Raw genomic sequence first — 14568 nt, forward strand, 5'->3', positions numbered from 1 at the left:
TCTCGTTATAAATAGTTAATATTAAAATATATAAATTATGTGAATTTTTTAAAAAGTCGCATGATGTTTTTAAACAATTTTTTAAATCTTATAATTATAACTATTGATTTATAGTTATATAATCGAAATTTATAATTTCCTATATATTTAATTTTTCACATTAAATCTTTTTAAGTTTCTAATATTTAAATTAAGGTAGGGCATTAGTTAATTTTGTGTGAGTTTAGATACAAAATACTAAACTACATTTAATCGACATCATAAAATAAAATAAAAATGCTAAATGGTATAAAATTTATACACAAATTATATGAAAAATGTATATTGCTATTCATTCATTTTTATTTTTTATTTTTGTTAAAGATTGAATTTTATTTTCAACCGTAACTTACTTTTTGACAAATAGTTAAGATTAAAACATATCAATTATGCGAAATTTTTAAGAAGTCACATAACTTTTTAAAAGTAATTATGTCACTTTCTAAATTAACTCTCACTCTTGTATGAAAAAGCTTTTCTCACAAGATACACACTTAATTGCTCACATTAAATTTTTTTAATTTTCTAAATATTCAAATTAGAGGAGAACATAGTTGATTTTAGGTGGGTTTGACACAAAAATGTTATACTACAACTAACCTGCATCATAAAATTATTGAAAAATTTTGCCTGTTTTAAAACTCAAGTTTCTCAAATTTTGGTTAAAACAAATTGGATCAATTTTGGGTGGATAATTTATAGGTATTTAGCAAAATTTTCTTTCAAAAATATGAATGGATTAGGCTACATGGGTCATTAGTATTATGGATTTTAAGTCCGAAAAAACTATACACTTTGGTTAGGTACGGTTTCATTAAGTTAACAAATTTTAAATCTAAAATTGCTAGCCTCTTACTCATCCTAAACTCGAATGCATTGTTTGGTTTGAGTGAAAATGAAAGGAAAAATTATAAGTGAAAAAAAACGTTAAACATAAGATATTGCGTCGTCTAAGAGGTTTTGCTCGTGAGTCAAAGAAAATTATTAATTGTTGTACTGTATACAATTATATAATTTTTTTATATGAAAGACATTCATTTTTATTTATGGACATAAAAAAACTTCTCACTCATTTTATCTGTTGCAACTCGGCAAAAACTTATTTTAGAAAAATATTTTTAAAAAATAAAAATATTTTTCTAAAAATCAGAAGAGTCGCTACCAAAGTTTATTTTAAGAAAACCTAAGAAAAAATTTTAAAAATGATCTTTGAAACAAAAAATGAGTACGAGAGTCGTTTACGTGTAAGAAAGGTATTAACATTCTACAACGTCTATTTTTTTTAAAAACGATTACCTTAAATTAATTGTTTAAATTTATTTTAATTTTAAAAAATATTTATTTAACTTAAAAAAATTATTATATTTTTTTATTTTAAAAGAAGACAAATTATTTATTAAAATGTTAACGGATGCCTTAAAAAATTATTTTGACTTGACAGGTTTAGTTCCAGCTCCTACGTATTCCCGAGTGCAATGGAAAACTTAAAGTCACATAGTTCTATCCAAAAATTCGAAGTTGGTTGACTAAAATTAAGTTTAGCAAAAGAAAATTTATTTTGAAATTAAAATTATTTTCATAAAATTATAATGTTTAGGATATAAGATAACGCGGTTGTACATATACCGAGAAATAATACTGAAAGTGAAGAAACATTACACAACTATATTGCAAATCGTTAAAAATATTTTATTCGTGAATGAAATCTTTTTATTTTAATTTTAATTATGATTAATGTTGAAAAAAAATTAAAATAGCGTAAGCTATACATAAATCTCTTATAATTTATTGGATAATCGAAAGTAATGTAAATCGCACATCGATATTGCAAAAATTTGTATAATAGAATGTAGAAATGATTGGTTATTTAATTTATCAAAATTAGAAATACGATTTAAGAAAATTAAAATATGAAATCAACTCTATTTAATGAAAGGAATAAATATATTTGAATTGATTAAAAAAATTATTTAATAAAAAAAATTAAAACTTTGTTTTATAAATTTATATTGTATGGAACCTAAGGTAACGTTGGTATACATAGGTTCTAACAATTTATAATGCGTAAAGGTAGAGTCACTACATATTAGCATTATAAATTATTATGTTAATAAAAATAACTTCTATTTAAATCGATTGATTAGTAAAATAGAGATTATAGGAAATACATTTTGATTGATTATAAAGTTTTGGTAATTTAGGTACACATAGCATTTATCAATTTACAATACATGACTATAGAGAAGCTATACGCTAGTATCATAAATTGATTCAATTATATGCATTATTTTTATAATAATAATAATTTATTATTTATGAAATAAAAAAAAGTAAATCATATCAACATTTTATAATTATACAATAAATAAAACAAAAGATGATAATTGTAACATCCTTAATTTTTAATTACCATGATAATGTATTAATTGTATATTTCGTTCAATTGTTTCTAAACAATTACAAGAGCTTGAATAATAAAATCATGATAATTAAACCAATTTAAGAAAAATATCAAAATATCATGGTCCTTCAGTGTTCTCATAATATACAAAAATATATCAACAATTACAAATATTTATAAAAGTTACCAAAATACATTAGGACTATCTATTCAAAATAATATAGGTCCTAATGAACAGTCTGTCCATCACATGACCAAGTGGCACTAGTCATCCTCGTGTCAACCCTCTATCATCGCTATGTCTTCCGAATCCAAATCGTCATCCGAGCCAAGATACAAATCACCCAGATCTGTAGTGACTTGGGTACCCATGATCCGCTCAGATGTCCATCACCCAAAGTTATCTTGGTCATGATATGTGACTAAGTATGTCACTGCTGCTGAGGTTCTCATAGTACCAGGAAAGATATAAATACAGAGGGTATGATGGATTCTACTTACAAGAAAATCAAAAGGAATGCTAAAAGCTAGTTCCATCTCCATCATAATAATCTCACTGGGTACATCACTATCATAGACAATAATTCTAAAGAAACTAAGTCTCTGGTACTCGTTAAATATATAATTCAATATATTAATTACAAAGTTATCTAATAATCTAATGCTCTTGGTGGGTGTTGTCATCTGGGTTTCCTGAAATATTGACGTAAGGATGAGCCTCTATTCATATTACCAAGCATACATTCACAATTTGTCACATAGTAAAACGAGATAATACAACAATCAATCATGTTACAAAATCATACTCATATACACACAAAAATCTTTAAGTGTTCAACTTATTACTTTTCATCTCTCTCTTAATACTCAGGGTTCTCATTCCACTTTCACTGCCCCTGGGATCTCTCGAGATCTTCTTTAGCATAGATAGTTGCTGGATAGCTGCAGCTACACGGATACAACGTGTGCCGACTCGGCCCCTTTTAACAAAAGCATAGTCGGGAGTATTAGTCAAGAAATAAGTGTGAGGCCTGTGGTGCTCCTACTCTCATTTGTTTTGCACAATTCAAGAGAAGCATCCAACACCCTCATTTCCTCAAGATTTCTCAATCGTCTCCATCTTCTACACCCTAGTGTACCTCTGAACTATCCATACTCGTCCTTATCATATTCCTTTCTCATTTCATTTCACTTTATCTGTATTTTCCCATTTCATCTCTATATTTTTTGTTCTCTATTTACTAATATATTATTCACACTTTTATCTCTTTATTATACTCTAGTTTCATTATTATACCATACATTATTCAATCATTACCGAGAGTTAGTCCCCTCGAACTCAGTCCACCACATACATGCATATACACTCAAATCAATGATCATACACTTCATTAAACACTACAAAACATGCTTCAAACACAACAAAAACACGTTCTCATCCAAAATACACTCAAAATTATGCATTTCATCACAATCTTTTTATGAATACAAACATAACACTTTATTAGTAACAAAATAGAGCTCTCCATACCTTGAAATGGAGATTTAGTAAAGGGTTTTTGAGGGTTCTTGTTCAAAACGTTAGGTTCTTCCTAAATATCACAAGATACCTCATTTAGAAAAGGAGAATCAAGAAACTAACCAAAGGAATGGAGAACCAAGCTTCAAAAACTTACCAAAGAGCAAGGGAAGTGATCTTCGAGACTTTGATCAGAGAAAAGTTGGGGCTTTCCAAGGATTTGCTGAGAAAATGAGGAGAGAAGTCAGAGAGAACGTATGAGAGTTGTGACTTGGATTATAATCCAAATTTCTTAATTTAGAAACTTCTTAAATACTCCTCAACTTGCGATATTCTCGCTATAGCGAGCCAATTCTCGCTACAACGAGACTTTCTCTCGCTATAGCGAAAAAACTAGACAAAATTACACTTTACTGTCTGTCATTCTAGCTACAGCGAGAAGATTCTAGCTACAACGAGAAGATTCTAGCTACAGCGAGAGAGTACCATAATGCTTGATTTTGGATGCTGATTTCTCGCTACAGCGAGACACATCTCGCTCCAGCAAAAAATCCTGCAACTCACACATCTAAAGCTCTCCTAATTTCAAACAACATGCATTAACAACTCACATCAAGTATAAAATTAATAATTAATAAAGTAGGGATGTTACAACTCTCTCACATTTTTAGGAATTTTGCCCCCGAAATTCACTAGCTCAGAAGAGATGGGGGTAAGCTTCCCTCATTTGATCCTCAAGTTCCCAAGTTGCATCTCTTTCATCATTTGTACTCCATATCACTTTCACCAGAGATATTTCTTTACCCTCAACTGTTTGACTCAGCGATCGGCAATCTTTACCAGAGACACTTCATAAGAGAGATTTTCTCGAACTTGGACTGGATCAAGTTCGATTACATGAGAGGGATCTGGAATGTATTTCCTGAGTTGAGATACATGGAAAACTGGATGCAAACTCGAATGTATTTCCTAATTTCAAAAAACATGCATTAACAACTCACATCAAGTATAAAATTAATAATTATTAAAGTAGGGATGTTACAATAATTCTAAAAGATAAATTACCAACATAATAATTAATATATTAACAATAAAATATCATAAAAATGGGAAGAATTTATTGTTAATGTTGAATGAGATAAAAAGAAACTCAAATATAATATGATAAAATAAAAATATTATATTTGATCAATTTTAATAACCTCTAATTATAATTATTTTAATTATCATTGTTTAAAAAAAGAATACAATAAAATAAAGTAAAATGAATTAAAAGGACTTTATAACAGTAAATTACAGTAAACACTAAACATGAATAGATCCAAAATAAAATTTTAGACAAGAATAAGAAGAAGAAAAATATAAAGCCAAAAAGGAAAAAAAAAAATACAGCAAAACACAAAAAAATAAAAATAAAAAATAAAAAAAAGGACACAAATCTACGTGAATGGCTTGATGGACATGACAGTGGCTTTTCTCGAGCCTTACACCCAGCTACTCAATATTTTTATGATTCTTTCAAGTACATTCCGAGAGCTGATTTTTTTTTTTTTTTGTTCATTTATATTCATTCTAAGAGCAAGTTTTTGGTTCATTTATGTTCATTCTGAGAGCAAGTTTTTCAGTTCATTCATATTTATTCTGAGAGCAATGTTTCAAAATGTAAAATAAGAAACAAAGGTGACTAACCTAACGAATATAATAACAACATATGAATAATGATTCAAGCTGTGGGTAGAAGAGATGGTATGGTACTCGCTTCTTTTCTTTTTCTATTTTGTCTGTTCTCTATTTAAGAAATATGTTGCCCTTTCTTTGAAAGCTTTTTGTCATCTAAAAAATTTGCTCCCTTTATAAAAATCTTCCAAAGACAACAAAATTTCTAAGGGTTTCACTCTCTTTTCTATTCTCTATCCCTTTTCTCCTCTCAGATTTTTTCAAAGAAACCTATTGCCTTTCCTCAATGTTTTTTTTTTTTTTAAAAACTTCTTCTCTTCTCCTCGATTCTTTTTTTTTCTTTTCCTGCCAAAGACCTCGCTTTTCAGATTTCTTACTTGAGTTTTTATACCCCATTTAATCTCACGTTTTAGGGTTTTTTACAAAATGCCAAAAATCCTGAGGTTTCTTTTTCAATGCTTAAAAATAACTTTTGATATTGAGGTATAAGCCTGCATAGTCCAGGGCTTTCGTTTCCAAAACTAATCTCTTTTTTCAAAATTTTTTTATTTTTCTATAAAATGATTTTATTATTTTTTTAAAATTGGGAGGCAATCCCTAGGAGGCAAAAAAAATTAGTATTCACAGTTTCCCCTCTTTACTCAGTTCATATCAATTAGAGATATTTTGAAGTTAGAGTTGAAGAGAACTGAGCAAAGAAGTGAATCAATTTTTGTCTGAAACGAACAAAGTGTAGAAGAAATATAAAGACAAATATAGTGAACACTTAACTGTTAGAGAAAGTCATAATTTATGACGATTTGTGTTAAATAAAATTGTGAAGCGACATTGAGTTTTAACTAAAAACAAAGGTTGCCAAGCAGATACTAGGCTAAAAAAACAGGATAAAAGATGGAAAGTGTTAGTAAGGTTTTGGACTTTGACATAACGGTAAAAGGTGCAGTCATGTTCTAGATTATGGAAGAGAAGTAAAAGGTGTCAGTCAAGATCTAAGCTTTGACAGAAAAGTGAAAAGATGTCAGTTTAGTTCTGGACTTTGACAGAAAAATAAAATGTGTCAGTTTAGTTCTTGGCTTTAATAGAAAAGTAAAGAGATTTTGACAAAAAATATAAAGAAAACTAGTCAGGTTCAGAATCAAACAGAAAATAAAAAGGTCAATTAGCCTCTAGATACCCTAATAGTAAGAGTGAGATGGAAAGTAAAGAGATCAATCAGTTTCTAAATTTTGATGAAAGGTAAAGTATCCAGTCAGATCCTGGACATGTACTAAACATAAAGGTTGTAAGACAGATAATGGAGAAAAATAAATACATGCTAATGTAATGATGTAATTGCACAGACTGGATGAATGTTAACACTTGGAATGAAGTTATTACATGATGAAGTCAAATGTTGTGATGGGACATCAAATCAAAATAAACTCTTTTTTTTAGATTTTAATTTTTTAACCTTATCAGAACATGCACCCCAAGGTTCATGAATGAGTAAGCTCTTCAGTCAAGATCAATTCTTTCATGAAATCTCAGCTGAGTGAGACATCAATCAAATTGAATTGCTATTTATTTTTGAATTGTCATGAGGATTCAACTTCTTTTGTCACATTGAACTTATCAAGAAATTCATCAAACTTATCGTGTAAATTTTTAGAGACTATTATTCTAATCGTATTTTCTTATTACCCTTTTAACAATTTACATGTTTCCTTTTAGTATATAATTATTGAAATGACAATAAAATGTTGGTTAATGTTGTTGAAGAAGTTGAGTAAATGAAGTAGTGTATAAATTGAATGGAAGATGACAAAATTCAGAGATAAATATTTTTGAAAAACAGGATGACTATAATGAAGAAATGGTAAACTTATAAAGAAGACTTACGACATAACAGAAAAACTAATACATCAAACAAAAGATCAGAATGACTACATGAATAGCGAAGTATTATGCCTATTAAGTGATGTCTTCCAGATGAACAATGCTAATCTCTCATGTAAATTGATCATTCATTAACAAAACTCCCAAAAAATGTTGCCCTAGTATGATATTTTGAATTCATCTTCCTTTTAATTCAACTTCAACCTTTCAAAATTGTCCCAATTTAGTATTCTAATCCATCATATTTTTCTAACTTGTCTGGTGCACCTTTTGAACTGCCCTTTCAAGTTTTCAGTTTATTATAGAATTTATTTGACCTTAATTTTTGCCTAAGACGCTCTTTCGAGTTTTCAACTCACCAGGTTGCTCTAACTTTTGCCTAAGTTGCCTTTTCGGGTTTTCAACCTAGCGAGCTATTTTTTTCTTTTTTTTTTCCTTTTTTATTTTTTAAATTATTTTTAAGCATAGTATTTTTTGATAGCATCAGAATTGATTGGGTTTGGAAGATCTTGTCCATCCATATTTGTGAGGATTAAAACTCATCTTAAGAAAGCCTTTTTCACCATGTATGGTCCTTCATAATTTGGAGACCACTTGCCACGATAATCTTTATTTGTTGGAAAAATCTTTTTAAGCACCATATCTCCCTCATTGAATTCTCGGTGACGAACCTTTTTGTCAAAAGCCTTCTCCATCCTTCTCTGGTATAGTTGATCGTGACATAACGCATTCAATCGTTTTCCTTCAACGAGATTCAATTGATCAAAACAAGATTGAACTCATTCTATCTCTTCCAATTTGGTCTCCATCATTACTCTTAAGGAGAGAATTTCAACCTCAATAGAAAACACTGCTTCCATTCCATATACCAAAGAGTATAGAGTTGCCTTAGTTGAGGTATGAACTGAAGTTCGATATCCATGTAAGGCAAATGGCAACATTTCATACCAATCCCTATTTGTCACCACCATCTTTCAAATGATCTTCTTAATATTTTTATTGGGTGCTTCGACCGTTTCACTCATCTCTGGGCGATAAGGAGAGGAATTATGGTGTCAAATCTTGCAATTGTCACACAATTCTTTCATCATTTTATTATTCAGATTATTGCCATTGTTTGTTATCAACTTGCTTGGGAGGTAATATTAACAAATAAAATCCTTTTTGATGAATCTCACCACCACATTTTGGGTCACACTAGCATATGAGGCAGCCTTGACCCATTTTGTGAAATAGTCAATAGCAATCAGAATGAAGTGATGACCATTAGATGCTTTAGGTTCAATGGGTCCAATAACATCAATTCCCTATATTGAGAAAGGTCAGAGCGATGATAAAATATTCAAAGTTGTTAGGGGAACATTAATATTGTTAGCATATGTTTGACATTTATGACACGTCTTTACATAGCGAAAGCAATCGGTCTCTATTGTCAACCAATAATATCTAGCCCATACAATCTTCTTTGCCATGGCATGCCATGAACCTTCATGAATCTCTTCCATAATCTTTCATGCTTCTAAAGCATCCACACATCTAATTAGAACAATATCATGATTTCTTTTGTAGAGCACATCTCCTTTCAAAAAGAAACTCATTGCTAATCTCCTCAATGTCCTTTTGTCCTTTTTGACAGTATTTAATGGGTACTCTTGGTGTTTTAGGAAGTTTTTAATGTCATGATACCAAGGTTTACCATCGAATTCTTCTTCAATCATTTGACAATAGGCAGGATGATCAAGCTGTTACATCCTTATGAATGACATGTCTTTTTTTTGACTCACTATAAACATTGATGACAAAGTGGCCAAAGTTTCAGCCAATTGATTCTCCTCATGAGGAATGTGATGGAAAGTAACCTCACCAAAATAATTCATCAGTTCTCTAATATAGACTTGATAAGGGATCAATTTTGCATCTCGAGTCTCCCATTCACCTTTTCGTTGGTGGATGACCAAAGCTGAGTCATCATACACCTCGAGAATTTTGATCATAGACTCTATAGTTGCTTGAATTCCCATAGCACATGCTTCATATTCAACTACATTATTCATACAATCGAATGATAATCTAGCTGTGATTGGGATATATTGCTTCTCTGAGTAAATTAGTATAGCACTGATCCCGTGTCCAAGCGCATTAGAAGCATGATAGTCATATTTTAGTACATCTTTCTCTCCATGTTTTTGGTTTAATTGTGCTTCATTAGTGCATTATTTTGATGTGTTAGTTTAGATTTGTGTTAGTAAGTAATTTAGGATTTAAATATAAATCTTTCTTAATTTCTACCATAATTTCTTATTTTGACACAGTTTCTTGCAAAGACCATATCTGGAGCTACACTACTCGGAATTGGACAAAATTGGTGTCCCTAGAAATATAAGACAAAGATCTACAACTTCTCTGTTGGGAGAAAAGCCCAGTTCGAGCATCTTCAAGTTCAAAATTGCGTCACAATTTTGTGGCCCTGCACTAAAATTTTCAGAATTTGATTGTATTGTTGATTTTACTTAGTTAGGGAGTTGGGTCTTAATTAAGCTCAATTATTATATCTTTTACTTAGTTAGGTGTTTAGGAAACTCATTAGGGAGTTGGGCCTTAATTAAGGCCAATTATTTTATCTTTAAATAGAGATTATGACTCTATGTACGAATCCTTGTTTTTCTTTTACCGCAATTTTTTAGAATTACAAAAGTCTTTATTTTAAATTCTTTCCTTTATTTTTGTCTCTCTACCTTCCATCTTTTCATATTTTCTGGTTTTGGCCGAAGCAAACATGATCATGAAGCAAGGCTAGTCCATCAATCGGTTCAAGGTTTCGAGAACAACATTGCGTTTGAGTTTCGGGTTAGGTTCTATCGAATTCGCACTTTTCCTCCTCTTTTCTGATTAGGATAATTACGTTTTTCATGATATTGATTTTTCGTTTGCATTCTAAACAGAGAATGAGAATTTCATATTTGAAATAAATAAATTCACCTAATTCATAAATCAATTGTTCCAAATTTTGTTAGAGCATTGGATTTGCGATTGCAGTTCTTGTTTTGATGAAATTCATAATCTAGATTTAGATTTTGGGTTATTAATGTCGTATTGAATTAGTGTTGATTGGAAATTCGTTAGAATTATAATCGTGTAACAATGAAAATTGCGTTGTAGTGATTGAGATCTTGATTTGGTTGAATTTCATATTTCGTTTCGTTATAATTATTCCTTGTTCTTTTCTTTTCTGTTGTTTACAATTTAATTCAAAACAATCCTTTTCTAAGCTAATCTGAAATCACATGATGGAACCAGAAACAGAATGTATCTTATGTCCTTGTGAGATGACCTAGGTTTACTCCTTGTATTGCAAAATTTTTAAGAAAATCTAGTTTCTTTGATACCATTGCGACGTGGTTATCAAAGTACCATCAAACATCATGACACATTCATCTTTTGCTAAAGATTCTTTCTTATTAAACAACACCATTACATTTTCATCAAGAAATTCGTACTGTATTGATCGATAATCATTCATCGGTTGATGAGCTAGGAAATCTGCGAGAGTGCCACCTCTGATTGCTTTTTGAGTAACATACACAATATCATATTTTGATAATAGAACCTGCCAACGAGCAATCCTTCCAATGAAGATTGGTTTCTCAAAGATGTATTTAATTGGATCCATTTTTTACACCAACTAAGTTGTGTGACTCAACATGTATTGCCTTAACCTGCGAGCTACCCAAGCAAAGGCACAATAGGTTCGCTCCAACGAAGAGTATCTAGCTTCATAATCAGTGAATTTCTTGCTCAAGTAATAAATGGCGTGCTCTTTCTGACCCTGATTCATCATGCTGACCTAAAACAAATCCCATGGATCCTTCTAACACTGTCAAATACATAATGAGCAGTCTCCCTAACACTAGCAGCACTAGTATTGGAGGATTTTGTAAATACTGCTTTATCTTCTCAACAGCTTCTTGACAATCCTCATTCCATTCCATTGGCTAATATTTCCGTAACAACTTAAAAATTGGCATATGAATCGAGCAATATAATTCAATCTCCCCAAAAATCCACGGACCTCTTTTTCTATGTGAGGCGGTGGCATTTCAATGATTGCTTTTACCTTGTCAGGATCAACCTTTATTCCCAACTGATTATGAATCCCAATAACTTGCCTAATTTCACCCCAAAGATACATTTGGCAGGGTTCAACTGCAATTTAAATTTCCTCAACTACTCAAACAACTTGTGTAAATTTATAACATAGTCTTCTTTAGTCCTTGATTTGGTAATCATATCATCCACATAGACTTCAACCGCCTTATGTATCATATCATGAAATAATATCACCATCGTCTTTTGATATGTTGCCCCAACATTTTTCAAACCGAAAAGCATGACCTTGTAGCAAAAGGTGCCCCAAGGTGTAATGAATGTAGTCTTTTCCATATCTTCTTTAGCCATTTTGATCTAATTATAACTCAAGTAACCATCCGTGAAAGAGAAGAATGAATGTTGAGTTGTATTATCTATTAGCATATCAATGTGAGGCAATGGGAAATCATCTTTAGGGATGGCTCTATTTAGATCCTGATAGTCAACACACATCCAAACCTTCCTATCTTTCTTAGGAATTGGCACAATGTTGGCAACCTATTAGGAGTATTGTGCAACGGCAAGGAAACCTGCATCAAATTGCTTCTTGATCTCCTCCCTAATCTTTAATGATATCTTAGGTTTCATTCTTTTTAGTTTTTCTTAACTGGGAAACACTTTGGCTTCAGTGGCAATCTATGCTGGACTATATCAACATCTAGTTCTGGCATATCTTGATATGACCATACGAAGACATTATTATAATCATGCAAGAGTTTAATTAACTTGTCGTACTCTTGCTTTTTCATGAGGGTGCCTATTTTGATTTCTCTCTTATTATCTTCAGTCCCTAAATTAATCACCTCAGTGGGTTCTTCATGAGATTAGATCTCTTTCACTTCTTGATCAACTAATCTTTGAAATTATAAGGATAAATCACCATCACTAACATCTTTGACAGCTTGATTAATGGGACAATCAAAATTAGTGGATGAAATATTAGCATTGTTACTTTCAGACATGTCACTTTTAGATCTTCATTGTGTGAGAGTTGAGACAAAAAGAAAATAAACGAGAAGATTCAAGCTATAAAGAAAGAAGATATGAAATGTTACTGAGAATTCAAATTGCATTTCATTTAAAAAAATATACTTAAAATGAAACATGTCTCCCAACTTACAAAACAAATTGATATTCCAAATTACAAAAAAAAACCATATATCAGTCTTTTCAAAAAGTAATGATATCCTAAAACTTTGGGACAAAACAATGGGATTAGCTTCGATGATTACTTTGAATAGCCATTAAAAATCACAGGTAACTCGATGATCTCCCAATTGCCAACTTCAGTGTTCAGCTGACAAGTGGGAACTAGGTTCATAACCTCTTCTCTAGGTACATCTTCATCAACAACAGCCATTGAGTCTTAAAACTCAAATCCAACACTATAGAAGCTCTTCAGAAGATCACAAATGGGGACTCCTTCACTTTTAGGCTCTCTACCCCCCAACCTAGCTAATCTTCTTTCTTCTCCTCTATGACTCTTTTCTTATCAGCCTTAGTGGGTATGTACCCCAACCCAAACCTATCCTTATTCTCATAGAGTTGTAACCATTTTGGTGCTTTCGTGGTGGTTTGTCTTGTCCCAAATTCATATTGACAACCTCCCTCTAGGATGACTTTAGCTGTCATTATGGATGTATTAGACAATTGAGGCTTTACGATTGGGGCTTCCTCTCCAACATAAGTAGCATTCGCAATCTCTACAGCCTGAAAAGAAGTCTTTAGAGCTTTTTCAGCAGCTTCAATGTAAGGAGTGGATGAAGGCTTACTCACTAGCACATCTTCTTCACCAGAGACAATCACCAATTTATTATATAAACTTCAATTTCTTATGCAATGTGGATGGTACAACTCGAGCAGAATGAATCCAAGGCCTCCCCAAAAGGCAGCTGTAAGCTGGTGTAATTGAAACAAAATTTGAAAAATGCAAGGACCAATTTGAATTGGGATTTCAATTTCTCCAATAACCTCTCTCCTTGTTCCATCAAAGGCACTTATTATCAAGCACTAGGTTTCATATACGACCCATCACAAGGTAATTTTGACAATGTTGCTTTTGGTATCACATTCAAAGAAGACCCATTATCAATAAGCACTCTAGCGATAATGTGATCTTGACATTTCACATAAATATGCAGTGCTTTATTGTGCCACATTCCTTTGACAGGTACCTCATCATTAGTGAATGTGAAATAATTGTTTGAAACAATATTACCAACAATGCCTCCAAATTTGTCGATAGTGATATCATGGCTAACATAAGCCTCATTTAACACCTTCAAAAAAGTCCTCCTATGTGGCTCAGAGTTTAGTAACAGGGATAAAAGACATATCCTGGTTGGAGTTCTGTTTAACTGTTCCACGACTTGATACTCACTTTGACGGGATGAACTTTAAAAACTCGCAAGCTTCTTCATCAGTCACCATCTTCTTTATTTCAAGCATTTTCCCTTCGTCAGCATCTTCAAACTCGCCTAATTTAGCTTTCCCCTTTGAGGATCTCTCTATCTCTATTGTTTGCTCTTTTCTCAGCTCTTCAGGTGTATAAATACGACCACTGCGGGTCATTCCACCAACACCAGCAATATTTGAGATGGAAAGAGTACTAGAATCAATACCTTCTGTTTGACTTTCCTTCATATTGCCAACATAAACTCTTGCATTGTAATTCCAAGGTACTGCTTTGTTGTACATGTAAGAAAATGGTGTCGGTATTTGTATAGTGATGGGTTTGGGTCCATTGGTAGTTGGGATATTTACACATTTGGTGTAATGGATGACCAAAGGTTTCAGAATAGTTGAGGATTGCCCATCAACAGTCAAAACTTCATTTTTCTCTTTAAGATGCCCGATTTGGACCAAATGTTTATTCATCAGGGTTTGCAGAATATGCTTGAATTCTTAACAA

This window comes from Abrus precatorius, unplaced genomic scaffold (genome assembly GCF_003935025.1).
Source record: "Abrus precatorius isolate BTA unplaced genomic scaffold, Abrus_2018 Scaffold9, whole genome shotgun sequence".
NCBI lineage: Eukaryota > Viridiplantae > Streptophyta > Magnoliopsida > Fabales > Fabaceae > Abrus > Abrus precatorius.